Consider the following 26,899-nt stretch of genomic DNA (forward strand, 5'->3'; position numbering starts at 1 on the left):
CACAAACCTACTGAATGTTAACCCATACCCCCATAAGACGTGACCGTACAGATCGACATTCGCATTTTCATTGAACTAGCCATTGATTTAAAATTAGTAACAAGTGGGACACGGACATCCCTCTGAGAGATCCACACACTATTACACCACTAGACTCTGAGCCTCTGCTGCCTACCTGGCAGTGACACTGGGCCTCATCGGTCTCACCACCACCCCGACTCATACCTGTGTAGACCAAATTACTGGGGGACCCAACACCGCGGCTGCCCTAGCTTGCTAGGGGACGGTACGGTCTTGTTATCCACCCAGCTACACAGGACCCCCCGTATTGTGGGGATAATTCCATTTCTTGTTGACGTCACACCATTGAGCACTCGCACCGGGGGCCTCCTGGGACGGACTGAATTGGGCGTGGGCCGAGCCGCCCCCATCTCGTGGGAATTTTAACTTACGAGGGCTATACCCTCCCTCTTCCTTAACTGTACTTGTATTCCTCCTCCCCCCCCCCCCTCCTACCGGCAGTTGAAGTGGGCACGGGCTACTGGACTTGGAACACCTAAAAGCGACCACAGAAGCACCAGCGACCTCGCCCACACTCGCCCCATGGCATACACAGCAGCACCTCTACATGTCCTGACGCAGAACTGCCGAGGTCTTAACACGCCTGAGAAGCGCACACACCTCCTAAGAGAACTTCACCGCAGACGGATCTCCGTGGCAATGCTACAAGAAACACACCTCAAATCTTCCGATACCCACAGACTGAAGGACAGAGATTACCCAGTCAATTACCATAGCACTCACCCTGAAGCTCGAAAAGTAGGAGTTGCGATACTGATGGCCGCGAATCTTACATTCACTCTGCTGGACCAAAAGGCAGACCCTAACGGTAGGTTCCTTTTTATCAAAGGCACGATTGCAGGAAGGAAATACACCTTCGCCTCTATCTATGCGCCAAACGCAAAACAGGCAATGTTCTTGTGCAAAACATTCCGCCAACTGGCAATATTTGCGGAAGGTTCGCTCATCATAGGGGGGGACTTCAACGCACCGCTTGACACGTTGATGGATTCCTCGACTGGACACAGCAGCATACCTCAAACCGCGATTAGGGCTATAAAGAAGACCATGCGAGACTTGAGATTAGTAGATGCGTGGCAGACCATACACCCGACAACCCGGGACTACACACACTACTCAGCCATACACAGGAGATACTCGCGCATTGACTATGTCCTTATACAACAGGAGGGCCTACAATACTTACAGTCAGCTACAATCACACCGACACCATGGTCGGACCACGGCGCAGTGTCCATGAAATTGGACTCCCCGCTGTTCAGGCCCACTAGGACAACGTGGAGGCTAAATGAGTCGCTCCTGTCGGACCCGGAAGTGCAGGCACTCTTGACAGAACAGCTCACCAACTACTTCAGTGAAAACGACACGGAGGATGTATCGAAGGTGACGCTATGGGAAGCACACAAGAGTGTACTTCGAGGCCATCTCATACGGATTGCTTCTCGTAAAAAGAGGGAATCGCAACAACAAATGCTGGATCTCACCGACCGGATCTCCCGACTTGAAGCACAACACAAGCGATCGCAACTAGAAGAGCATTATCGCTCACTCCTGGATGCTCGCAGACAATTGGCGGAACTGGTAGCCAGCAAACATCATAGGGCGACGCAACGATCCAAGGCCTTCTTCTACATCCATGCCAACAAAGGTGGGAGACTCCTAGCCCGCATGATCCGACCCCAACAAACCAGGGCGCAAGTACACGAACTACGGAAGACTGACGGCACACTTACACAATACCCGGAGGCAATTGCCACTGAATTCTGTAAATATTACCAACAATTATATAACTCCACGCAGTCACCCCCAGATGCCCGCGGAGCAGAACTACAAGACGCGACAACGCGCTACTTACAAGGATTTCAACCTGATGCCTTAACATCAGAAGAAGCGGAACTACTAGAGGTCCCGATCACCACGGAAGAGGTTCAAGCGGCGATTAAGGCAGCTAAGAAAGGGAAGGCTCCGGGACCAGACGGGCTCTCGGCGGGATACTATAAGCTATTCAGAGATATTCTGACTCCACACCTAATGGCAGCCCTCAACCGACTTCAACAAGGGGATAAATTCCACCAGGAAACACTAGCAGCTACCATCACGGTGATCCCCAAACCAGGCAAAAACCCTGAAAACTGCAGTAGCTACCGGCCGATCTCGCTTCTTAACGCGGATGTGAAGCTTTTCACCAAGATCCTTGCCACCAGACTACAACAGTATGTACCGCGCTTAATACATCCAGATCAAACTGGTTTTGTACCGGGAAGGGAAGCCAGAGATTGCACACTCTGAGCATTTTCCATACAAGCACTAGCCCTTAGAGAGAAATCGGGCCTACTAATGCTCTCAACGGACGCCGAAAAGGCTTTTGATCGGGTGAATTGGGACTTCATGATGGCGACATTACGTAAAGTGGGACTAGGAAGTGGGATGGTGACTTGGATAGAGGCGCTTTATACAGACCCCAGTGCCAGAGTGAGGGTGAATGGCGCGCTTACGGACGCCTTCGCCATTCACAATGGCACTCGGCAGGGTTGCCCATTATCGCCACTCCTGTTTGCCATCACGCTGGAACCATTTTTGGATAGGGTGAGACGTACGCCAGAGATCAGAGGATTTAGGCATGGGAACCAGGAACATAAGGTAGCTGCATATGCAGACGACATGCTCTTCTTTGTGAACGACCCAGCTAAATCCTTGCCGGCCCTGATGCAAGAATTTGACGCATATGGCCAGTTGTCGGGGCTGAAGCTTAACTTAACTAAATGCGAACTATTAGATGTCTCGACTACGACGACTATAGGAGAGCAAATCAAACGCAAATATCCCTTCCATTGGTGCCAAGACCAGATGCGATACCTGGGAATCTGGATGCCCAGAAACCCGAAAGAACTGTATGCCAGGAACTACACCCCCCTTTTGCGCACAATACTAAACGACCTTAAGAGTTGGAACTACGATCACATATCCTGGCAGGGTCGTATATCAGTGATTAAGATGAACATTCTCCCACGGCTGCTCTACTACTTCCACACCATTCCCTGGCACGTTCCACCAGAATTTTTTACGTCTCTTAAGTCGGCGGTGATAAAATATGTCTGGAAGGGAGGAAGGGCATGGCTCAGTTTTGACAAGCTATGCCTACCTAAGAATTGGGGGTGCCTGGCCCTACCGGATATCCGCAAATACTTCCATGCCGCGGTACTGCAGCGGATCAGGGACTGGCATACAGCGTCTGATAAACTTTGGGTGGCACTAGATAGAGAAGGCATGAACAAAGCCCTTTACAGGCTCACATGGCAAGGCTCGGCGGATGTAACATCGAAACTGGGCGCTGAATCACCCATCACACAAACGCTAAAGACGTGGTCTCTCATAAGACGAAACCTACGTATCTCCCCACAACCGAGCCCCCTGATACCGATAACTCATAACTCGGAGATAGGTGGAGGGCTGCACAGATCTTCCTGGCCAATAGAGGGAAACAACGATTATGTCCCGATATACGAGGTCCTAGGCAACTCTGGAATACGGAGCATTCGGGAATGGAGTGGAACACCGCATCCAACGCTAATGCACAGATTTCACTACGCTCAATTACGGCATTTTTATTATAACCTCCCCAACAGGGTAGCACTACATAGAGAACAGACGTGGTTTGAACGCCTCTGCGCGACCGGCTCCGACGCGGACGGCAGAGTCTCAGTCATCTATCAACAGCTTATAACAGGAGATCGCACACAAAACACGGCATTCAAGAGAAGATGGGAAGAGTTGACAGATAGGACGTTCACTGAAGCACAGTGGGAACAGATACTAATATTACAACACAAAAGCTCCATAAGTACCAACTACCAGGAGGTCAACTTTAAGCTACTCTCCCACTGGTATAGGACTCCATCTCTACTACACAGGATATTCCCGGGTACTACAGACACCTGTTGGAGATGCGAAACCCACACGGGCACAATAAGACACATCTGGTGGGATTGCGCAAAGATTAAGCCGTTTTGGGAAGATATACAAAGGGAAATGACAACCATCCTGGGAGACCTACCTGACTTCAACATAGAAATGGCCCTACTGCATCACACGGAAGGCTCAATAGCCCAATACAAGCGATCGATAATTCGACACCTACTGAATGCGGCAAAGGCATCCATACCTGCTAAATGGAAACAGACCCAACCACCGACTGTGACAGAATGGCTTCAGAGGGTAGAAGACATACACACGGCCGAGGCACGATACGCAGAACTACTCGGACGGAGCACCAAACACGTCGCCACCTGGACCCCGTGGTATGTATACCTCTCTCGACCGGGAGCAGGAGGAACATAACGTACGCCATTGTACACAGGGTCCAGGGATGCCCGGGCGCACGTCGACGCACGGTGCCACTTTTACACCCTACCCTCCTTCCCCCCCCCCCTCATCTGTCCCCCCCCATCCCCTTTCTCTTTCTCTCACTATACAATGCTTCCACTCAAGCCCACACGACCTACTTCTAGGACACCGTGGCGGCGGCTCGGGCTGGGCCCGAGGAGGTCGGGAACAGGGGTACCCGACTGCGAGGAGGCACGAATTATAGGTATGGAATGTAGTAGATTTCAGGAAGGCGAGCCAATGTCATCACTAAAGGCTAACTGACGAAACAACTAGGGAACTGAACATACACAGCAATAACCCCAAAGTATGACACACTAGACTGACAGGGGGACGGGAATACAACATAAACCCTGCAATACTCCAAGGCACCGCATCAGGCTTTAGACTGTAGGACTACTACGATAGACGGACATACCCAAACCACTTCTGTTGCACAGGCGACTCCTGGAATTCTCTTCTTTAGGAGATCCCTGGTTAAGAATCGGATTAGAGGGGTGGCGTTCCTTAACTGTGAAATGTATGTGCTTGGAACTGACAATCTTAATTGCACCACAACACACCTAGTTCAGCAAATACCTACATATCTCCGACACTACGCCCAACTGGGGCCACGTAGGATCTTACAGCTCCATGTGCCCAATATAAACATGTTTGAGATTGAAGTTATTATCTAGTTTCTTAGCCATAAGGTCTATATGCCAGGTTCCTTAGTGGGACCAAGGAATGGGGCCCTGAGATATCCCCTGGTTTAAACCCGCTTGATCGATTACTGATGTTACTGAAACTGTTTTGGCTCGTGACGATGCACCTACCTATAATTGTTTAAATTGTTTAATTTGCTACAATTGCTTATAATTTACTGATTGATTAACAGCTGTATAATGCTTGCCGTATGTTAGATAATCAGAAGACAACAACGCTTACTTTCAGTGTTACTCTCCGAACTGACTATACGTATTTACACTGTTGTGGTGTAAGTATTTTTGTGATTCTGTACTCACCTGATTGTCCTAATAAAGAATTTACAACAAAAAAAAATAATATACCAAGCCATAAATGAGGAAATATCCGAACTATAAACAGGCAGGTATGGTATGAAATATAAGGAAAAAAGAAAAGAAAAGGGAAGGATAGCAGAGAAAAGGGGAAGGAGAGCAAAAAAAAGGGGAAGAGTAGCAGATAAAATGTGAAGGAAAGCAAAGAAAATTGGAAGGAGAGCAAAGAAAAGGGAAGGAGAGCAAAGAAAATGGAAAGGATAGCAGAGAAAAGGGGAAGGAGAGCAAAGAAAAGAGGAAGGAGAGCAAAGAAAAGAGGAAGGAGAGCAAAGAAAATGGAAGGATAGCAGAGAAAAGGGCAAGGGGAGCAAAAAAAAGGGGGAAGAGTAGCAGATAAAATGGGAAGGAAAGCAAAGAAAATGGGAAGGAGAGCAAAGAAAATGGGAAGGAGAGCAAAAAAAAAAAAGAGGAAGGAGAGCAAAGAAAAAAGGGAAAGAGAGAAAAAGGGAAAGCGAGCAGTACCCCCAATTTTTCCACAGTAAAATGAAGGTTGAGAACCACTGCTCTAGCCTAACCTACCAAGCCTAGTATCCTACTCGTATAAGGCAGACACACAATTGGTTATTCACTAAAGTGTTAATTCACAGTGAATTCAAAGTCAAGGTAAAAATAGCTGAACTGAAACATTCAGCTATGTTTCCAGATCTCTACTTTGGCCTTAAAGGGACACTATAGTCACCAAAACAACTTTAGCTTAACCCCGTAGTAACCAGACAACTTTTCAATTTTCTTACTGTTTGGGACCAGGGCTGTTTTTACATTTCTGTAGTGTTTGTGTTTAGCTGTAATTTTCCTCTTACTCATTTACTGTACCCACACATATTATATACCGCTTTTCTCACCATTAAATGGCCTTTCTAAATAAAACATTATTTTCATCATATATAATTTACTATAAAAAAAACTATAAAATATGATGTAAATTTAAAAAAACACACTTTTTCGAACTTTGACCCCCAAAATCTGTTACGCATCTACAAGCGCCAAAAAACACTGATGCTAAATAGTTTCTAAATTTTGTCTTGAGTTTAAAAATACCCAATATTAACATGTTCTTAGCTTTTTTTTTTTTTTTTTAAATTCTTTATTTTTGTAGTGCATAAAGAAATAACAACGCGTATGTGGTACCCCAAAGGCATTCCACATGCTTTTCAATGACATTCACAACATTGGGGAACATAATCATATTTGCACACTTTTTATATTAATGTAAAAGGTCACTTCTGTTACGCGTAGCTTAAAGGTGGATTCAATATTTGAAACAAAAAACAGTTAAGTAAGGTAATATTTTATGCATAATAAACATGCTATTCTAACTAATATCGACCAGCTATTCCATTTAATAAAGTTTATCAATTACGAGGTAACTCAACGCATGTTATATTATAAGACTCAGGCTTGGTAGGTACACCGTGCAGGTTAAGTTAGAATATATGCTTTGTGGTGTGTCTGCTGTACATACTGTAAATAATAGTAACTGTGCACTGAGTGGGCAGATATAAGTAAAAGCAGCATTGAACCTAGGATGTAGCACACAGTAATAATAAAAGTTAAAAGAAAACAATTCACTCCTGTCAGGCTATGTATTCATGCCTAAATGCTAGACTATGCGGGTGCTAGTAGGGAAGGAAAAATAATGTAAACATAATGAAAACTAAACATTTGTTATTGTCCATTTTTATAGTTGCTAGTCATCGGTTGTGGTAGCTTGCGGTCGGCATCCATTAATCCGGCTGTCCTTTGCTTATGAGCGTCTTCACCCGATTCCCTGTCTGAGCTCTGCTCGGGGTTGGTTGCGGGATTTATCTGGGGCAGCCCTGCTGTGTTCTGAGCGTGTGGAATGTCCCCATCTCCAGCCCTCATCCGGGTCTGTGTTAGTTGTGGTGAGGCAGTGGTCCCCGCTTTTGATGTTCTTCCAGTTCCCAACCGGGTTGGAGTCTGGGGGTATGATGGTTAAGGTCCCCTGACTTATAGTAAGCCTTTTGTGGGCCTGTTGTCCCAGGCAAGGGTTGTAAAGCTGGCGGTGGCTGGGACACTCTGTCTGGGCAGTATGGCAAGGTGATCCCCTCTCACGCCCCATCCTTATTGAGCAGAGGTTTCTTTGCTTGGGAGGGATAGTGATCACCTCGGGGGAAGGGGGGGTGTAAGCGGGCAGACCTGGGGTATGTCGCCTTTTAGTTAAATGACTCACCGCTGGTGGTCTGCTGCCGACCCGTTGATGCTTGCGTCTGGTTTCCCGCCTTCTCCTTCCAGCTTTCCAGGCATTAATATGGCCCCTTTCAGGAGCTGCGGGTTGTAGCTTGGTGACCTGAGAGGGTGATGCTGCTTGTGTCTCTGCTGGAACGGAGAGCTTCGCCCAGAAAGCAGCTAGCAGTCGGTCCAGCCGCTCCGAAAGCGGTGGCAGTGAGGGTCTTCGTTCTGGCTGGCACGTGGCGTCCGCCATGATGTGGCACACCAGAACAACGGAGTCGGTGAGTTGTTTACGGTGCCGTGCCGAGGCTTGAGCCGGGATATCCCTCTCCGGCAGGGGGGGGGGTGAGAGTGTGTCGGGGAGACCTCCAAGTAATTTGGCATCAGCCAGCAGAGGGATCGGCCGCCTCCCCCGTGCCGTCTGAGTAGGCCGCCTGTAGGCCTCAGGTCAATCCCCGGTCCGTCGTCGCTGTGGGTTGCCGCGGCTTTGCGGACGCACTTTCTCTGCGGTAAGTCCTCTGTACAGGAGCTGAAAAGTAGGCAGTTGTAGGGTGTAATGTTTCTATTTAGGCTTATTTCTGTTTTTTTCGTGAGGAGCTCCACCAGCATGCGTCCGTTCAGCCCAGCTGCTAGGCTCCGCCCCCCCCCGTTCTTAGCTTTTTTTTAAAGTTATAGGGCTATAAGTACAAGTAGCACTTTGCTATTTCCAAACCATTTTTTTTTTCAAAATTAACGCAGTTACATGGTAACACTGATATCTAAAGAAAAAAATGGAGTAATAGGCGCTCTCTATAGTAACTAACGTGCAGGCAGCAGTATACAAACAAGGATTCCCAAACCTTGTGAACAATATATAGAAAAAGGAAAGGTGTATCCTGCGCCTAGTATATTATATGTGCAAAAAATACATACATATATTCTCAAATATATCAGGAAGGAACCGAACCTCAGGATAAAAACAGAGAATAAAACACAATAGTGCAATACAGTAATAAAAAATATTTTTATGGTGGTGAGTACGGCTATATATAATCCACTCACATTTATATGAGCTATAACAGAGCTCAGCTGTGCAGCGCTTGGACGGTACAATCCCCGTCTTGGGATATGTTGTTGTAGTATATGCAGGTGCTTCCAAAGTGCAGTATGCGTGGTATATGCAGACAAAAGGAAAAAATAGCAGCCAATAGTGAAGTAAGTCCCAATAATGGTGTAAATAATGAATAGTATTGTACTTACAATTAATAGAGCATGTAACCTGCTCTAGTGTGGTCAGCTTAGGTGGTATAATCCCCACCAAGGATATACCGGATCCAGGAGGTAAAAGAATGAGTATAAAAAGTAACTTTAAAAGTATACTTTAATATTAATACAATATAAACAAAAACCATAAAAGGTATAAAAAGTAATGTCCCACTTAACGCGTTTCGCCTCACAGGGCTTCTTCAGAAGTGTGGTACAACCTCCTCTCAGATCCGTTTTTATATGGTGGTAGATTGATAGATTTTCGTCCGGTGTGTTTCTTTTTCCTAGTTCCGGGTGCCGGTGGAACGCATACAGCGCACCGGAAGTGACGCGGCACTCGCGTCGAACCGGAAGTGACGCGGTGCTCGCGTGTAGCTGGAGACCGGCATTGGCTGATACTATTGCGCTGGAACGCACGCAACGCCCATGATTCGGCGTGCGTTGCGTTCCAAAAGCGCTTATAGGGGGCCAGCTTAGCAAAAATTAAAGCATGGAGAGGGGGCATATCTTCTCTCTCCATGCTAGTCGTAGTCCTGCGGCGGCCATCTTGGTTGAGGGCATAGGATATAAAAACATATGGGAAACAGATATTAGTCTTTGGGGGCACTTATTAGGCTTCCATATTACAGATATATAATGCAAAAATGATCCAAAATAATATATGTATATACAGTAACATATTTTAAAGTGAAAACAACATCCAGTTTCTTATATATGCTAATAAAAAGCAGGGGGGGGAGATTTAAAAAGCAGTGGTAATAAAAGAGAGAGAATACATATGTTTAGGATTGCAATAATAAAAGAGATACATATATAAACACATACGCTGAAAAATATTAAAAACCTATATAGAATCTATTAAAAGACAAAAATAATCTAAAAGGTAATGGTTAAAAAAATATATATATGGAAAAGTATTAAATAATGCAGGAGGATTTATAGGAAGTTGTATAGATCAAAGTCTGCGTTTAACCCGTTAGGGTGTAGGGTATCTAACTGGTATACCCACTGCATCTCTGTTTGACCGATCTTTTTAACAACATCCCCTCCTCTCCAATGATTCTTAACTATTGCAATCCCAATAAAAGAAAGGTATTTTGGATCATTATTGTGTATACAGAAGTGAGCTGGTATTGAATGGTTTTTTAAACCCTTTTCTACATTCCTGCAATGCTCAGCTATCCTGGTTTTGAGTGATCTTATAGTCCTGCCTACATACTGGAGGCCGCATGGGCACTCTAATAGATATATTACATTTTTACTATTGCACGTAATAACCTCTTTGATATTATATATTTTACCAGTATTGTTTGACTTAAATTTAGTAATGGTTCTGTTTGTGGTTTTTGTTTTTTGTTTTTTTTTGCATGCCATACAGCTGTTACATTTATAAAAACCCTTTTTATCCATAAAATTATTGATTTTATTTGGGCTAGTCTTGGTAAAATTCTTCGTTAGGTGCATTTTAAGATTTGGTGCCCCTCTGAAAATTATTTTGGGTTTATCAGGAATTATTTTTTTTAGAATATCATCTTCTTTCAATAGGTGCCAGTGCTTTGTTAAAATCTTCTTCAATTGTTTATTCTTATTATTATAATCCAAGACAATTGGTAAAGTGAAGTCTGGATTGCTTTGATTCACTTGGGCCTTTTTTGTTTTATGTATAAGCTGGTTCCTATTTATGATAGCTGCCTCATTTATTGTCGACTCAATCTTATTGGCATTATACCCTTTTTGTATGAAGCTTTCTTTTATTGTGTTGGCTTGTTTGAGAAACATGGATGTATCAGAGCAATTTCTTTTGAGATGCATGATTTGACTTTTCGGTATATTTTCTAGCCATATTTTGTTATGGCAACTATCTGTACTTATATAGTTATTTACGTTAACATCTTTGAAGTGTGTTTTTGTTTGTATCTTATTGTTTTCAACATAAATATTTAGATCCAAATAAGTCACCATAGTGTTGCTAAAATCCGCAGTTAAAACAATACCCTCTTCATTATTGTTTAAAAAAGAGATAAAATCCTTAGCAGTGCTCATAGACCCATTCCAAACAAACAGGAGGTCGTCTATGTACCGAGAATAGGATACCAGGTTCTCCACCCAGCCATGCCCCCTCCAGACAGACAGGTCTTCCCATTCTGCCATATATAAGTTGGCATAGCTGGGTGCGAACCTGGTACCCATAGCTGTGCCGGTCTTTTGTAAATAAAAACTATCTTTAAACCAAAAATAATTATGTTTTAAAATTAGATCTATGCCTTCAATTATAAAATTAATTTGTTCTTGAGGTATTGAGTTATCTCGTTCTAAAATGGATCGAATGGCTTTGCATCCCTTGTCATGTTTGACAATAGTATATAATGACTGTACATCACAAGTGATAAATATATAATTTTCCTTCCAAGCGATAGTTTCCAGTTTTTTTAAAAGGTCTATCGTATCTTTTAAATATGATTTTGTTTGTCTGACAAACGGTTGCAACATTATATCGATATATTCAGATAAGTTAGAAAGAAGAGATCCAATACCTGACACGATAGGTCGTCCAGGGGGGTTATTCACATTCTTATGGATCTTAGGGAGAAAGTATATTACTGGGGTTTTTGGGAATTTTATATTTATATAATTATATTCTTTTGCACTTAAAATTCCTATATCTTTACCTTTATCTCAATATACCTTAAATTCAGATTTAATGTCTGCTATTGGATCTTTCTGTAGTTTGACATATGTGTCACCGTCATTTAGTTGCCTCAGAGCTTCTCTTTCGTATTTTTCTTTGGATTGGATAACCAAACCCCCGCCTTTATCGGCGGGTTTAATCACTATGGTAGTATCGTTATATAAATCTTTGAGTATTTTCATTTCCTTGTTATTCATATTTGGTCTGTTATTGATTTTTTTCGTATCTAATGTTTTTAAGTCCTTACATACTTTCTTCTCAAATATATCTAAAGCACTTGATTTAAAATATGCAGGATAAAAAGTGGATTTACTTTTAAGTTAGCACTAGAAATGATAGATTTCACACTAACCACCACCAGAACACTAACCACCACCAGGACACTAATTTTCATAAAAAATCTTTTGAAAAATCAAACACACACTACCTAGAAAAAAGAGAAGTTAAACCTAAATACACCACACATCGAGATGTTCCTATATCACCTCTGATTGTGAGACCCAAGACACACAGATATACCTATATACGAGACTCCCCCAAACAGAAACAAACAAATAGCAAGTACTCCTGGGAGAACCCAAAGAAGTCATACAAAAGACAAGATGATACCAAACCACTATCACCACACGATCCAATTAAAAATAATAGATATCATGCCCTATCTTTCTGCGAACAGTTTGATGAAACTTCTTTTTTAGAAATCCCTTCCAACAGAGAGAGACAAACCCATCGTCTGAACATCACACCAATAAAAAGCCGCAAGAGAGAATTAGAGGAAGGAGATCAGGGAGAAGACAGCAAAAAAGGAAGGCTAGAAAGCTTTTAGATCAGAAATCACAGAACACACCTACAGGCATTTTTAATTTATCTGACAAAATTTTAAACACTACTGAGATAAACATTTTAAAACGTGGTCTTAAGTTTGCTCCTACTAAGTCATACAATTCGTTCCTTGCATATATAGATATAAACAAATTTGTAAGGAACGCCACCTTAAAACGTTTTTATACTATTAAAAATAATTCTGACACCAATTTAGGTACCAACATAAGTGACACCAACACAAAAGAATATAGAAATAGCGAACTTAAAAGTAAATCCACTTTTTATCCTGCATATTTTAAATCAAGTGCTTTACATATATTTGAGAAGAAAGTATGTAAGGACTTAAAAACATTAGATACGAAAAAAATCAATAACAGACCAAATATGAATAACAAGGAAATGAAAATACTCAAAGATTTATATAATGATACTACCATAGTGATTAAACCCGCCGATAAAGGCGGGGGTTTGGTTATCCAATCCAAAGAAAAATACGAAAGAGAAGCTCTGAGGCAACTAAATGACGGTGACACATATGTCAAACTACAGAAAGATCCAATAGCAGACATTAAATCTGAATTTAAGGTATATTTAGATAAAGGTAAAGATATAGGAATTTTAAGTGCAAAAGAATATAATTATATAAATATAAAATTCCCAAAAACCCCAGTAATATACTTTCTCCCTAAGATCCATAAGAATGTAAATAACCCCCCTGGACGACCTATCGTGTCAGGTATTGGATCTCTTCTTTCTAACTTATCTGAATATATCGATATAATGTTGCAACCGTTTGTCAGACAAACAAAATCATATTTAAAAGATACGATAGACCTTTTAAAAAAACTGGAAACTATCGCTTGGAAGGAAAATTATATATTTATCACTTGTGATGTACAGTCATTATATACTATTATCAAACATGACAAGGGATGCAAAGCCATTCGATCCATTTTAGAACGAGATAACTCAATACCTCAAGAACAAATTAATTTTATAATTGAAGGCATAGATCTAATTTTAAAACATAATTATTTTTGGTTTAAAGATAGTTTTTATTTACAAAAGACCGGCACAGCTATGGGTACCAGGTTCGCACCCAGCTATGCCAACTTATATATGGCAGAATGGGAAGACCTGTCTGTCTGGAGGGGGCATGGCTGGGTGGAGAACCTGGTATCCTATTCTCGGTACATAGACGACCTCCTGTTTGTTTGGAATGGGTCTATGAGCACTGCTAAGGATTTTATCTCTTTTTTAAACAATAATGAAGAGGGTATTGTTTTAACTGCGGATTTTAGCAACACTATGGTGACTTATTTGGATCTAAATATTTATGTTGAAAACAATAAGATACAAACAAAAACACACTTCAAAGATGTTAACGTAAATAACTATATAAGTACAGATAGTTGCCATAACAAAATATGGCTAGAAAATATACCGAAAAGTCAAATCATGCGTCTCAAAAGAAATTGCTCTGATACATCCATGTTTCTCAAACAAGCCAACACAATAAAAGAAAGCTTCATACAAAAAGGGTATAATGCCAATAAGATTGAGTCAACAATAAATGAGGCAGCTATCATAAATAGGAACCAGCTTATACATAAAACAAAAAAGGCCCAAGTGAATCAAAGCAATCCAGACTTCACTTTACCAATTGTCTTGGATTATAATAATAAGAATAAACAATTGAAGAAGATTTTAACAAAGCACTGGCACCTATTGAAAGAAGATGATATTCTAAAAAAAATAATTCCTGATAAACCCAAAATAATTTTCAGAGGGGCACCAAATCTTAAAATGCACCTAACGAAGAATTTTACCAAGACTAGCCCAAATAAAATCAATAATTTTATGGATAAAAAGGGTTTTTATAAATGTAACAGCTGTATGGCATGCAAAAAAACAAAAACCACAAACAGAACCATTACTAAATTTAAGTCAAACAATACTGGTAAAATATATAATATCAAAGAGCTTATTACGTGCAATAGTAAAAATGTAATATATCTATTAGAGTGCCCATGCGGCCTCCAGTATGTAGGCAGGACTATAAGATCACTCAAAACCAGGATAGCTGAGCATTGCAGGAATGTAGAAAAGGGTTTAAAAAACCATTCAATACCAGCTCACTTCTGTATACACAATAATGATCCAAAATACCTTTCTTTTATTGGGATTGCAATAGTTAAGAATCATTGGAGAGGAGGGGATGTTGTTAAAAAGATCGGTCAAACAGAGATGCAGTGGGTATACCAGTTAGATACCCGACACCCTAACGGGTTAAATGCAGACTTTGATCTATACAACTTCCTATAAATCCTCCTGCATTATTTAATACTTTTCCATATATATATTTTTTTAACCATTACCTTTTAGATTATTTTTGTCTTTTAATAGATTCTATATAGGTTTTTAATATTTTTCAGCGTATGTGTTTATATATGTATCTCTTTTATTTTTGCAATCCTAAACATATGCATTCTCTCTCTTTTATTACCACTGCTTTTTAAATCTCCCCCCTGCTTTTTATTAGCATATATAAGAAACTGGATGTTGTTTTCACTTTAAAATATGTTACTGTATATACATATATTATTTTGGATAATTTTTGCATTATATATCTGTAATATGGAAGCCTAATAAGTGCCCCCAAAGACTAATATCTGTTTCCCATATGTTTTTATATCCTATGCCCTCAACCAAGATGGCCGCCGCAGGACTACGACTAGCATGGAGAGAGAAGATATGCCCCCTCTCCATGCTTTAATTTTTGCTAAGCTGGCCCCCTATAAGCGCTTTTGGAACGCAACGCACGCCGAATCATGGGCGTTGCGTGCGTTCCAGCGCAATAGTATCAGCCAATGCCGGTCTCCAGCTACACGCGAGCACCGCGTCACTTCCGGTTCGACGCGAGTGCCGCGTCACTTCCGGTGCGCTGTATGCGTTCCACCGGCACCCGGAACTAGGAAAAAGAAACACACCGGACGAAAATCTATCAATCTACCACCATATAAAAACGGATCTGAGAGGAGGTTGTACCACACTTCTGAAGAAGCCCTGTGAGGCGAAACGCGTTAAGTGGGACATTACTTTTTATACCTTTTATGGCTTTTGTTTATATTGTATTAATATTAAAGTATACTTTTAAAGTTACTTTTTATACTCATTCTTTTACCTCCTGGATCCGGTATATCCTTGGTGGGGATTATACCACCTAAGCTGACCACACTAGAGCAGGTTACATGCTCTATTAATTGTAAGTACAATACTATTCATTATTTACACCATTATTGGGACTTACTTCACTATTGGCTGCTATTTTTTCCTTTTGTCTGCATATACCACGCATACTGCACTTTGGAAGCACCTGCATATACTACAACAACATATCCCAAGACGGGGATTGTACCGTCCAAGCGCTGCACAGCTGAGCTCTGTTATAGCTCATATAAATGTGAGTGGATTATATATAGCCGTACTCACCACCATAAAAATATTTTTTATTACTGTATTGCACTATTGTGTTTTATTCTCTGTTTTTATCCTGAGGTTCGGTTCCTTCCTGATATATTTGAGAATATATGTATGTATTTTTTGCACATATAATATACTAGGCGCGGGATACACCTTTCCTTTTTCTATAACACTGATATCTGTCAGGAATCCCTGAATAACCCTTCACATGTATATATTTTTCTAAAAGAAGACAACCTAAGGTATTAAAGTTGGGGTATTTTGACTCTTTTCATGCAACCATTTTACAACCAATCTATGCCAAATTAAAAAAAAAAATTATAATTGGTGATTTTTTTGACACACATATCAATTTAAGAATACATGTACTGAGAACTTTAATGGTTACTGCCAAAGAAAACCCCAATATGTGTTCAGCAACATCTCCTGAGTACAATGATACTCCCCATGTATAGGTGTGTCAGGTTCTCTGGGGGCTAAAATACCTTATTTGGAGGGAGCACATTCCAGTTTTCCCAACTTGGAATTTTCACAGCTGGCCATCGTTCACCCCTGTCCTATTTGGGACATTTTTTAAACCGGCCAATGTAATTTACCCCCATCAAACCATATATTTTTGAAAAGTAGACAACCCAGGGTATTCAATATAGGGTATGTCCAGGCTTTTTTAGTAGCTACTTAGTCAGAAACACTGACCAAAGTAAGCATTTATATTTGTTTGTGTGTTAAAAATGCCAAAAACAATTATGAACGCTAACTTTGGCCAGTGTTTGTGACTAAGTGGCTACTAAAAAAGACTGAACATAGCCCATTTGCAATACCTTGGGATGTCTTCTTTTGCAAATGGTATGCCATCATGGGGGTAATTCTCATTCCTGGGCTACCATACGCTCTCAAAGGCAACATAACCAATCTGATAAATTTCAATGTGAAAAAAACGGCCTTATATTTGACCCTGTAGCTTTTAAAAACACAATACAACTCGTACATGGGGGGTACTGTTATACTCGGGAGACTTCGCTGAACACAAATATTGGTTTCATTTTCAATCAGATGTAACTTACTTTAATTGTTTTTATCTCTTGCTCTGTAAATTGAACATTAATCACGTTCAGGAGGCTCCTGCAAGGTCTAGAAAGCTATTAACAGGGCAGGAGATAATAAATTGTAAATTAATCAGAATTTGCAATAAAGGAAGTGTAAACATTAGATTACTTTGTACAGGAAGTGTTTAGGAAGGCAGTGTAAGTCACATGGAGGTAGGTGTTATTAGGGCTGCATGAACAAAAATTACTTAACTCCTAAATAGCAGTTAATTGAGCAGTGATACTACAGATGCATGGTATATACACCAAAACTGCTCCATTAAGCTAAAGTTATTTTGTTTTAAATGGTTATTTTGTTAAGAATAAGAGCAGTTCAACAGCAAATCAGGAGTGCAGTTCTACTTTTGCCTTCGCAGAGGCTAGGTTAAGTAATATGACGCATTAACATAACATATATCAAGCGACCTATGCAGAGGACCTTAGCAAGTAAGAGTAGATGAGCATATAGGAATATTATTGCATCCAGTAAGAGCATAGTATTCAAAGAAACGACATGTAATATTCAATGAGTGAACAATTAGTGTAACAGCATACAATAGCAGGACCAACCTGTGTCCATGTTGCAACAAAATAGCAGTGCCGTGCATATACGAGCGATAAAGCACATCTCATGTAATTGACCCTTTCAGATACTGTGTCGGATCCACACGGATTAAAATATCGAACATGTTGTAAATAGTGGCGGGTAATATAGCGTTAGAAATTGGCATTGGTAGTGCGTTAGATTGTAGCTTGTATGACGCTTTAAGTGGTTTGTGTGTCTTCGGAACTTCTAGGTTGATAGGACAATGGTAGTGATGATTGGGCTGGGACACTGCTATGTCCCTAGCGGACAAATCGGCTCTGAGGACAGTAGGTTAATAAAGCGCTTTGAATGGGTGTATTATGACAGGGCCTCAAATCTAACTGAATCAGTGTACGCAGGTATGCACTTTATGGTATGCAATTTATCATTTAAATTGCATATCTTGGTTACCATATTGAGCATCATTAAGGTAAAGCCAATGGTGGCAATGAGTTACAACAACTAATAGCCAAAGGAGATAGAGAGCAGAGCATGTTACAGCATGGCAGAATAGAATTTGTTGCAGAAATTGAGACTGCGCTAGTAGTTAGACTGCACAAGTATGGTGTATACAGGACATATAGTAGAGTATATTAGAGTGTAAGAATATGCTCAAAAACTATAAAAATCTAATAGGCTACAATATTTTATCCAGGTAATAGCATAATTGGAAAACGATAATGTGAACAATATAAAAACATTATTTAGAAAAAAGTTTCCTGGTCATATGGCATGAAAATTAAAGCCTGCGTGATGGGCCTTCCAAATGCTCTCAGGGCTCAGTAGTTACACACCTGGTTTGGAGGCAGTCTCCAAAAAAAATTATAATATACAATATATGTATAAAATAAAATTAAATTAAAAGGGTAAAAATAAAAATTGTCCCCTCAAAAGCCCCTCCACTCCACGAGACCAGAGGCCCACTCCGCCCTGTCCAAGGTCTGTTACTGGGGTACTTTTTGTCCCAGAACGGCGTAAGCAGGACTCTCCAAGTGGGAGCAGCACCATGGGCACTCGAAGGCTCACCAAGCCACGGTGCTTCCCCCTCATAGAGTCCGCGGGTCAGCTACTTCCTGCACCTCCGCTATACCGCTGGTATTCCGGCCAGGAACACATGTAGCCTCTTTGTGCCTCGCCTACCGCCGGCCTCCTCTCCGAGAAAGGGCATTTCTGACCTCACAGCCACCGGTCCACCCAAGGCCCCAACACCTCCAGAGTTGGGCTCTCAGCGATAAGAGCAACGTCATTCAGACCCCCCCCCCCCCCATCCAGAGGTCAAGGCTCACATGCTCAGCCGCCCCCCGACCAGGAGACACCGTGTCCTCTCTCCGGATCATCTGGATGAGGCAGGTCCTCCGCTAGGCAAGGCTGTGCCTCCAGTCCGTGGAGTAGAGGTAGGTTGGTGGCAACAGTCCAAAGTAAGAGGGTCGCAACCTCAGTAGGCACCAGGTAGCCTGCAGCCGATCTGCTGAACCCACGGAGTGCAGTTATTGAGCTGTGGACCAGGATAACACCCCCTGCCCGGGGAGGGGGGAGCGGGCCGAGCAGTCCCCACAGGTGTCAGCCTTGGCTGTATCTGCCAGCAGCAGTGCACTGTCTTCATGCAGTACTCTGCGGGGTAGGCACACACGTGCAGGAAGGCCACAGGCTTCAGTATTAATACCCGGAGAGAAAAGCGGTCAGATTCTGGTTCCTGGTTGCCTCTGGGGTATTCCCCTCAACAATGTAGGCTCGCCAGTGGGTCAAGAAGTGATTGGTTCGTAATATTTATGTTCATTGGGGCCCGGAGCCAGAGCTGTATCTGATGGCATCTAGTCAGTTCGATGGTCTGGCCCCGCCTCCCTAAAGTTGTTTTGGTGACTTAAAAAATAAATTTATTTTGAATTATCACTTTAGTGAATAACCCCGACTGTGTGCAAAGCTGTTCCACACATCAATGTACAACACAGAAAGTAAATGCAAAACAAAAAACGACTGTGTCTTTAAAAGAAAAGAAAAGGGCCCAGGCTGCTTGGCTCACCAGATGCACGTAGAAGAATCAATGACAGAGGCTACTAGTCAGTCACACAATGTATCAGCAATGTCTCCTCAATAGCCCAGCCAATGTGTTCCTGCTCTGGATATATAATGTTTGCAGAGTCTCTTATAAATCAAGTCATGTCACAGGAGAGTGCTGATTTGCCCCAGGATATCAACTAACCTTCCCAATCCCTCTAGCTTCCCTCTCCTGCCGATTGCTTCATCTGAATGAACAAATGTTGCATAAAAGAAAATGTAACGCCATTAATTCATTCTTCCACTTTGCCATTTGTAGATTCGGTTTCCAGGCATATGGCCTAACGAGCCAATATTCACCCACATTGAGATTTTTTTTTTCCCCAATAACAAATGCCCAGGTCTAACAGTCTAACAAATAACATCCATTAGCACTGCTGCATACCCAGTATTAACTTTTTAAAACACATTTAAAAGACATCTTAATATTGTGACAACAAAAATGGTCAAATTTGTAGCAGCATTCTTGTGTTCATTTTTGTTTGTCTTGTAATTCTGTTATTAATCATGTGGATAAACAGAGGCAGCTGATCAGCTGGAATTTTGTGTTCCTACAGAAAACCAAAACATGACTCACTTTCTTAGCACACAAATAAACCAATAAGTCAAAACACACTCACAGAGGATTACATTTCCAAACAAACTAACTCACAACAAGCTTGCTTGTCTGTTGATTTCTTCTTATTTATTTATGCCCTAATGAGAGCGCCATGAAAATTAACACTTTGAATGAAAGAATAATTAGTTCCACCTTCAAAATGTATTACCGAACCTACTGTAGCTTAAAGGCAGCCATCTAATTGTGTGTGATTTCTTTATTTTGTTTTGCATATTTAAGTATTTGATTATATAAGCATTAAGTATTTATCGGTGTGATACTTTAGTGTGGTTTAAATAACAATCTAACAGTTAACTTACTTTGGATCCAACATTATAATCAACAGTTGGCTGAATGTGATGTGAGCTGCACTATAACAGCTGGAGGTCTACAATGAACTAATGCTGCAGTAGATTCATATAGATATATGTTTAAAATTAACTTATTCCAAAACAAATTGGCTTAAAACATACTAACTACTTTTCCAAATAACCTACGAGAGACACATTATAGAAAACGTTGCTACATATGGGATCCAGAGGGGGGACTATTCCAGAACATTTTAACATATAAAATACACATACGATCACTTGTTGTGTGTCATTGCACTTGACGTGGCTTTGATTGGAGTGAACGTGCATTAGGACTAGGTAAGGAAGGTGATCTTTGGTCAGGTAAGTAGTGTTTTTGACCAAAGATCACACGGCATGGCTGCACTCAGGAGAGAGAAAGGTTAATGGTGTATACCAGGTGATTTTATATATTTGCATTAGAAATATACCACATAGACTTAGCAGAGCACACACCTTTAGCATGATATAAATTACATTATAGTGCCAATTTCTCTATAAATAAACATGACAGTGGTTATTTTTTTTTTTTTTAAATGGATAACAGTGTACAAAACAGACAGTGAAGACAGTGAGAGATGTACTGTGGACAGTTAAAGGATCACTATAGTGTCAGGAAAACAAACTCGTTTTCCTGACACCATAGTGCCCTGAGGGTGCCCCCACCCTCAGGGTCCCCCTCCTTTGGCGCTGAAGGGGTTAAAACACCTTCAGCAGCTTACCTTATTCCAGTGCCGACACCCTCGGCGCTGGTGACCTCTCCTCCCCCGTCGACGTCAGCTCCCCCGTCTGCAAGTGCCGCGGGCACATTCAAAGTGTCCATAGGAAAGCATTTCTCAATGCTTTCCTATGGACGCTCTGCGCGATGGAGGCATAATATGCCTCCAAAGTCGCAGATTCGCCTCTGGTGGCTGCCTGGAAGACAGCCACTAGAGGCTGGCATAACTCCAAATGTAAACATAGCAGTTTCTCTGAAACTGCTATGTTTGCATCCGAAGGGTTAAAACCTGAGGGACCTGGCACCCAGACCACTTCACTGAGCTGAAGTGGTCTGAGTGACTATAGTGTCCCTTTAACATTGAATTTATATGTGCAATTTTAATTACAAAATAGGCCAATACAGATCACTCACTTTATAGTTTAGTTACGTTTTACCATGATAAATCATATAAGCGCCATTGTTACAGCAGCTATAAAATATCTGAATCTAGCAAAATAAAAAAATAATAGCAATACTCTTTAATTTAATTTCATTGGGTTTTTTTATCACGAAATATGAGCCTAAGACAAGTACTTGTGTTTTATCCCCGAATTGTGCCATGAGATTGTGAGGGAAAGTTAGAATTACTACAGACATGGCAATGGAGAGGTTAATTGCCTTCAGAGCAGGAATTTGAGATAGTGGAGTCAGAAGCTATATTTATCCTACTAGTAATTGGAGCTGAAGATTCCTGGGAGAACAGCACTTGGGTTCTGTCATTAACCACGACATCAGTTGTACAGGACAGACAGTGGTTAAACAGGTACACTCAGCCACCTCGCCTAGGGGCCCATGATTTAGCTTAAAAAACTCTCAGTTTGCTACAAAAATTTCTCCCAGGAATGTGTTGGACGGGAATACGAAGTGCCGACCACAACCAACTATCCTCACAGAAAGGTGAGAAATTCACAGAAATGTGACATGGCATAAGCAAGAACCTCATTAACTCCTCATTGAAAGTTGATATTAAATCGAGGCCGTATATCTTTTGTGCTAAATACGGCCTTGATTTAATATAAACTTTGCAAATGATTCAATATTTTGAAAAATATTTTAATATTTAGATTGTTTATTTATTGATACACTTATATAAATATATATTTTGTTATTTTTATATTTTGAAAACCGATATCCAAAAATATTAAATCAGAAAAGCGTATCCAAAAATATTAAACTGTGCTAACAAATCTCCAGAGATCCTTTTTGATAATCAGCAAATAGTTATTATTATTATTATTATTATTATTATTATTATTATTATTATGGGTATTTATATAGCACCAGCTTATTCCGCAGCGCTTTACAATATGAGGAATTTACCAAATGAGACAATAACAAAATGTAACAGGAGCAGTAGGTAGTTGAGGACCCTGCTCAAACGAGCTTACAGTCAAGTTACAATAGTAACCATAACTACCTAAAGATCATATTAAAACCTATTTTGAGTACTGTTCTACACATTTAATAACTCGAAATGTTGTCATAACTTGTAAATTATTTAATGAAAAACTCAGATTGATAATTAACTATATAAACCCTACACCCAAATTCACTCACTTGTGACTCAATGCTTAACTAGTGCTTGTATTTCTGACTTCCCACTGAGTTAATTATAACCTACTGTGAGATTTAACTTTAACATACTATGTGAACTAGCTACTCATTGCCTTGCTGACTAGCCTGTTGTAACATTTTGTTCTAACAGAACTCGTGCATGTTTTCTACACTGAAATATACATGTTTAGCCAATGGATGTCCGTATGCAATTTTCTAGTTATGTATTAACCTGTAGCATTAATGGGCTTGAGGATATTGTCAAAAAGATAAATGTTTTCAATGAACACTCTGGACACCTTAATCACTCCATCCCAATAAAGTGGTTACGGTGCTTGGAGTCCCCAGTCTCCATCTTGTCTTTTAGTGTTGAACTATTTTAGGTTTAACACAGAAGAAGTGTCCCCAGGCACCAGTCTGCTGCCTCTCCTCCTGTGATAGAGCTAAGATGCTGCAGTGATGGGCTGCGGAGATCAGATGATCACTGCCACCGCTTTGTTGATTGAGCTAATTCTTGCGCATTAGCCTGAGCGCAGGAGTAGATGCAGCAGACCAACACTTTTTCTATATTAAACCATTCTAAAAAGGTTCAACACTAGATGGTGAGATGGTGCCAGTGGACTCCAGACACCATATCTACTTTATTGAGACACAATTTGTGTGAATTAAGTTTATTGGCTCAACTGTCAAAGAGTTTCCTGTGCAATGGAATAAAGGCACATTTTGCATTCTTTAAAGAAATATACAAAGCCATTACATTGCCAAAATTTGCATGGTTGTTAGTTAACTAATTAATTAAATGGACTGTAGCCATTCAGGAGGATGTGGACTGCTGTACAAATATCTGAAGAAGAGTATCAACAAAACACTTGCTTGGACACTGCTCTGAAACTGGTTTCCTCAAGCCAGGAATTTCAGTTTGGGTGCTCCTGATGTCCTGACTTTAACAATTGTATATTAAAAAAAAGCCCTAATAATGACAGCTAGCTAACAGTTATAAAATATACATAAACATTTGAAAGGTGTTAACCACTAGACTACTAGACAGCCAAGCAGCTGTTTTTCTATGCCCTCTCCCTCTCCCCCCAACTTTGTCATATTCTGGATTACACCGATAAGGCAGCATAGGACAGTGGACCCCAGTCTTAGCCTGAAGATCTGGCTTTGACTGTGAGTGGGCCCTCGTTGGGCTGGCAGTAAGATCAATAGATCTCCCCGCTCGGCTCTGTGCTCCTTACTACCTTGAGGGAGCTTCTTGGTGTGCACTTTTATCAGGTGCAGATCACCTCACAAAAGATGCTCCACCACCAGAGAACCAGGGGACAGCTCCCCAGCATGCCCTCCACTGGGCCACCAGGCATTACACCCTGCTACCAAAAAGCAAGCAGCAGAGAGGCAAACTGCACTCAATGAGCAAATAGCACACTCATCCTCCCCCCACATGCAACTCTAACCTCCTGCACACACAGTCAGCCACTGCACATACTCATATACATACAACACTCAGTCTCCCCTGCACACATACAACACTGAGTCACCATACACACAACATTTAAATAGTCCAGAGCGCTGAGAGGGGTCCCCAATCTGGAATCCTGTCTAGGACCATGGGTTAGGGTGATAGGTGTGAAAATGGCAAATAAGGCAGTGACTTTATCACAGGCACAACCATTTTAACAGATGAACTGACATAAATACTAAGACTTTACACATGTACTCCGAGATCTCACAGACACATTTCCAAACCCTCATTACAAACATACTCTTACTTGAACTCTTAGACTAACTCTTCCAGACCCCCTTTAAACATATTCTTCCAGACTTGTTCAGAAATAATCAGAAATATATAGACACATTGCAAATAAAAACAAATACAAAAAGAGAAGTCCTGCGCTTAAGCAGCAAGGACTACAACACACATCAGCCCCAATATATAGTAAAAACCAAAGAAAAGAAAATGTTACTTGCGCTTTCTCCTTAATCCCTATGTATATTTAGACAAATGGAGGTCATTTAGTTGCTCCAATGGCCATTGGAGGGATGCCCGCCTGCCAACGTCAAGGCAGACCCCCCTAAGCGGGTCCTAACACTGACCCTTCAGCCTGCTTCCTTGAGCTTCTGGCAAAGATATCTCTAATGAGACAGAAAAGGGTATTTTTTATATACACCCCTTTACTTATTAACCCTTAATAGGGAACACATGGGATGGGCAGCAGCATTGCAACCAGGCTGTGTGATACAAAGTAAATACAAATACAAAAAGAGAAGTCCTGCACTTAAGCAGCAAGGACTACAACACACATCAGCCCCAATATATAGTAAAAACCAAAGAAAAGAAAATGTTACTTGCGCTTTCTCCTTAATCCCTATGTATATTTAGACAAATGGAGGTCATTTAGTTGCTCCAATGGCCATTGGAGGGATGCCCGCCTGCCAACGTCAAGGCAGACCCCCCTAAGCGGGTCCTAACACTGACCCTTCAGCCTGCTTCCTTGAGCTTCTGGCAAATATATCTCTAATGAGACAGAAAGGGGTATTTTTTATATACACCCCTTTACTTATTAACCCTTAATAGGGAACACATGGGATGGGCAGCAGCATTGCAACCAGGCTGTGTGATACAAAGTAAATACAAATACAAAAAGAGAAGTCCTGCGCTTAAGCAGCAAGGACTACAACACACATCAGCCCTAATATATAGTAAAAACCAAAGAAAAGAAAATGTCACTTGCGCTTTCTCCTTAATCCCTATGTATATTTAGACAAATGGAGGTCATTTAGTTGCTCCAATGGCCATTGGAGGGATGCCCGCCTGCCAACGTCAAGGCAGACCCCCCTAAGCGGGTCCTAACACTGACCCTTCAGCCTGCTTCCTTGAGCTTCTGGCAAAGATATCTCTAATGAGACAGAAAGGGGTATTTTTTATATACACCCCTTTACTTATTAACCCTTAATAGGGAACACATGGGATGGGCAGCAGCATTGCAACCAGGCTGTGTGATACAAAGTAAATACAAATACAAAAAGAGAAGTCCTGCGCTTAAGCAGCAAGGACTACAACACACATCAGCCCCAATATATAGTAAAAACCAAAGAAAAGAAAATGTCACTTGCGCTTTCTCCTTAATCCCTATGTATATTTAGACAAATGGAGGTCATTTAGTTGCTCCAATGGCCATTGGAGGGATGCCCGCCTGCCAACGTCAAGGCAGACCTCCCTAAGCGGGTCCTAACACTGACCCTTCAGCCTGCTTCCTTGAGCTTCTGGCAAAGATATCTCTAATGAGACAGAAAGGGGTATTTTTTATATACACCCCTTTACTTATTAACCCTTAATAGGGAACACATGGGATGGGCAGCAGCATTGCAACCAGGCTGTGTGATACAAAGTAAATACAAATACAAAAAGAGAAGTCCTGCGCTTAAGCAGCAAGGACTACAACACACATCAGCCCCAATATATAGTAAAAACCAAAGAAAAGAAAATGTTACTTGCGCTTTCTCCTTAATCCCTATGTATATTTAGACAAATGGAGGTCATTTAGTTGCTCCAATGGCCATTGGAGGGATGCCCGCCTGCCAACGTCAAGGCAGACCCCCCTAAGCGGGTCCTAAAACTGACCCTTCAGCCTGCTTCCTTGAGCTTCTGGCAAAGATATCTCTAATGAGACAGAAAGGGGTATTTTTTATATACACCCCTTTACTTATTAACCCTTAATAGGGAACACATGGGATGGGCAGCAGCATTGCAACCAGGCTGTGTGATACAAAGTAAATACAAATACAAAAAGAGAAGTCCTGCGCTTAAGCAGCAAGGACTACAACACACATCAGCCCCAATATATAGTAAAAACCAAAGAAAAGAAAATGTTACTTGCGCTTTCTCCTTAATCCCTATGTATATTTAGACAAACGGAGGTCATTTAGTTGCTCCAATGGCCATTGGAGGGATGCCCG

General features: G+C 41.3%; 1 protein-coding gene across 2 annotated transcripts in view; it reads left to right on the plus strand.

Moving 5' to 3' along the window:
* Positions 1-22,112: 22,112 nt before the first annotated feature.
* Positions 22,113-26,899, plus strand: part of USP2 (ubiquitin specific peptidase 2) — a 91,898-nt gene continuing 87,111 nt past the window's right edge. For both annotated transcript variants that reach the window (XM_063437001.1, XM_063436999.1), the window contains exon 1: positions 22,113-22,285. The gene's annotated coding sequence lies outside the window, so the exon portion shown is untranslated. The remainder of the gene's footprint in view (positions 22,286-26,899) is intronic.

This window comes from Pelobates fuscus, chromosome 11, assembly GCF_036172605.1.
Source record: "Pelobates fuscus isolate aPelFus1 chromosome 11, aPelFus1.pri, whole genome shotgun sequence".
Taxonomy (NCBI): Eukaryota; Metazoa; Chordata; class Amphibia; order Anura; family Pelobatidae; genus Pelobates; species Pelobates fuscus.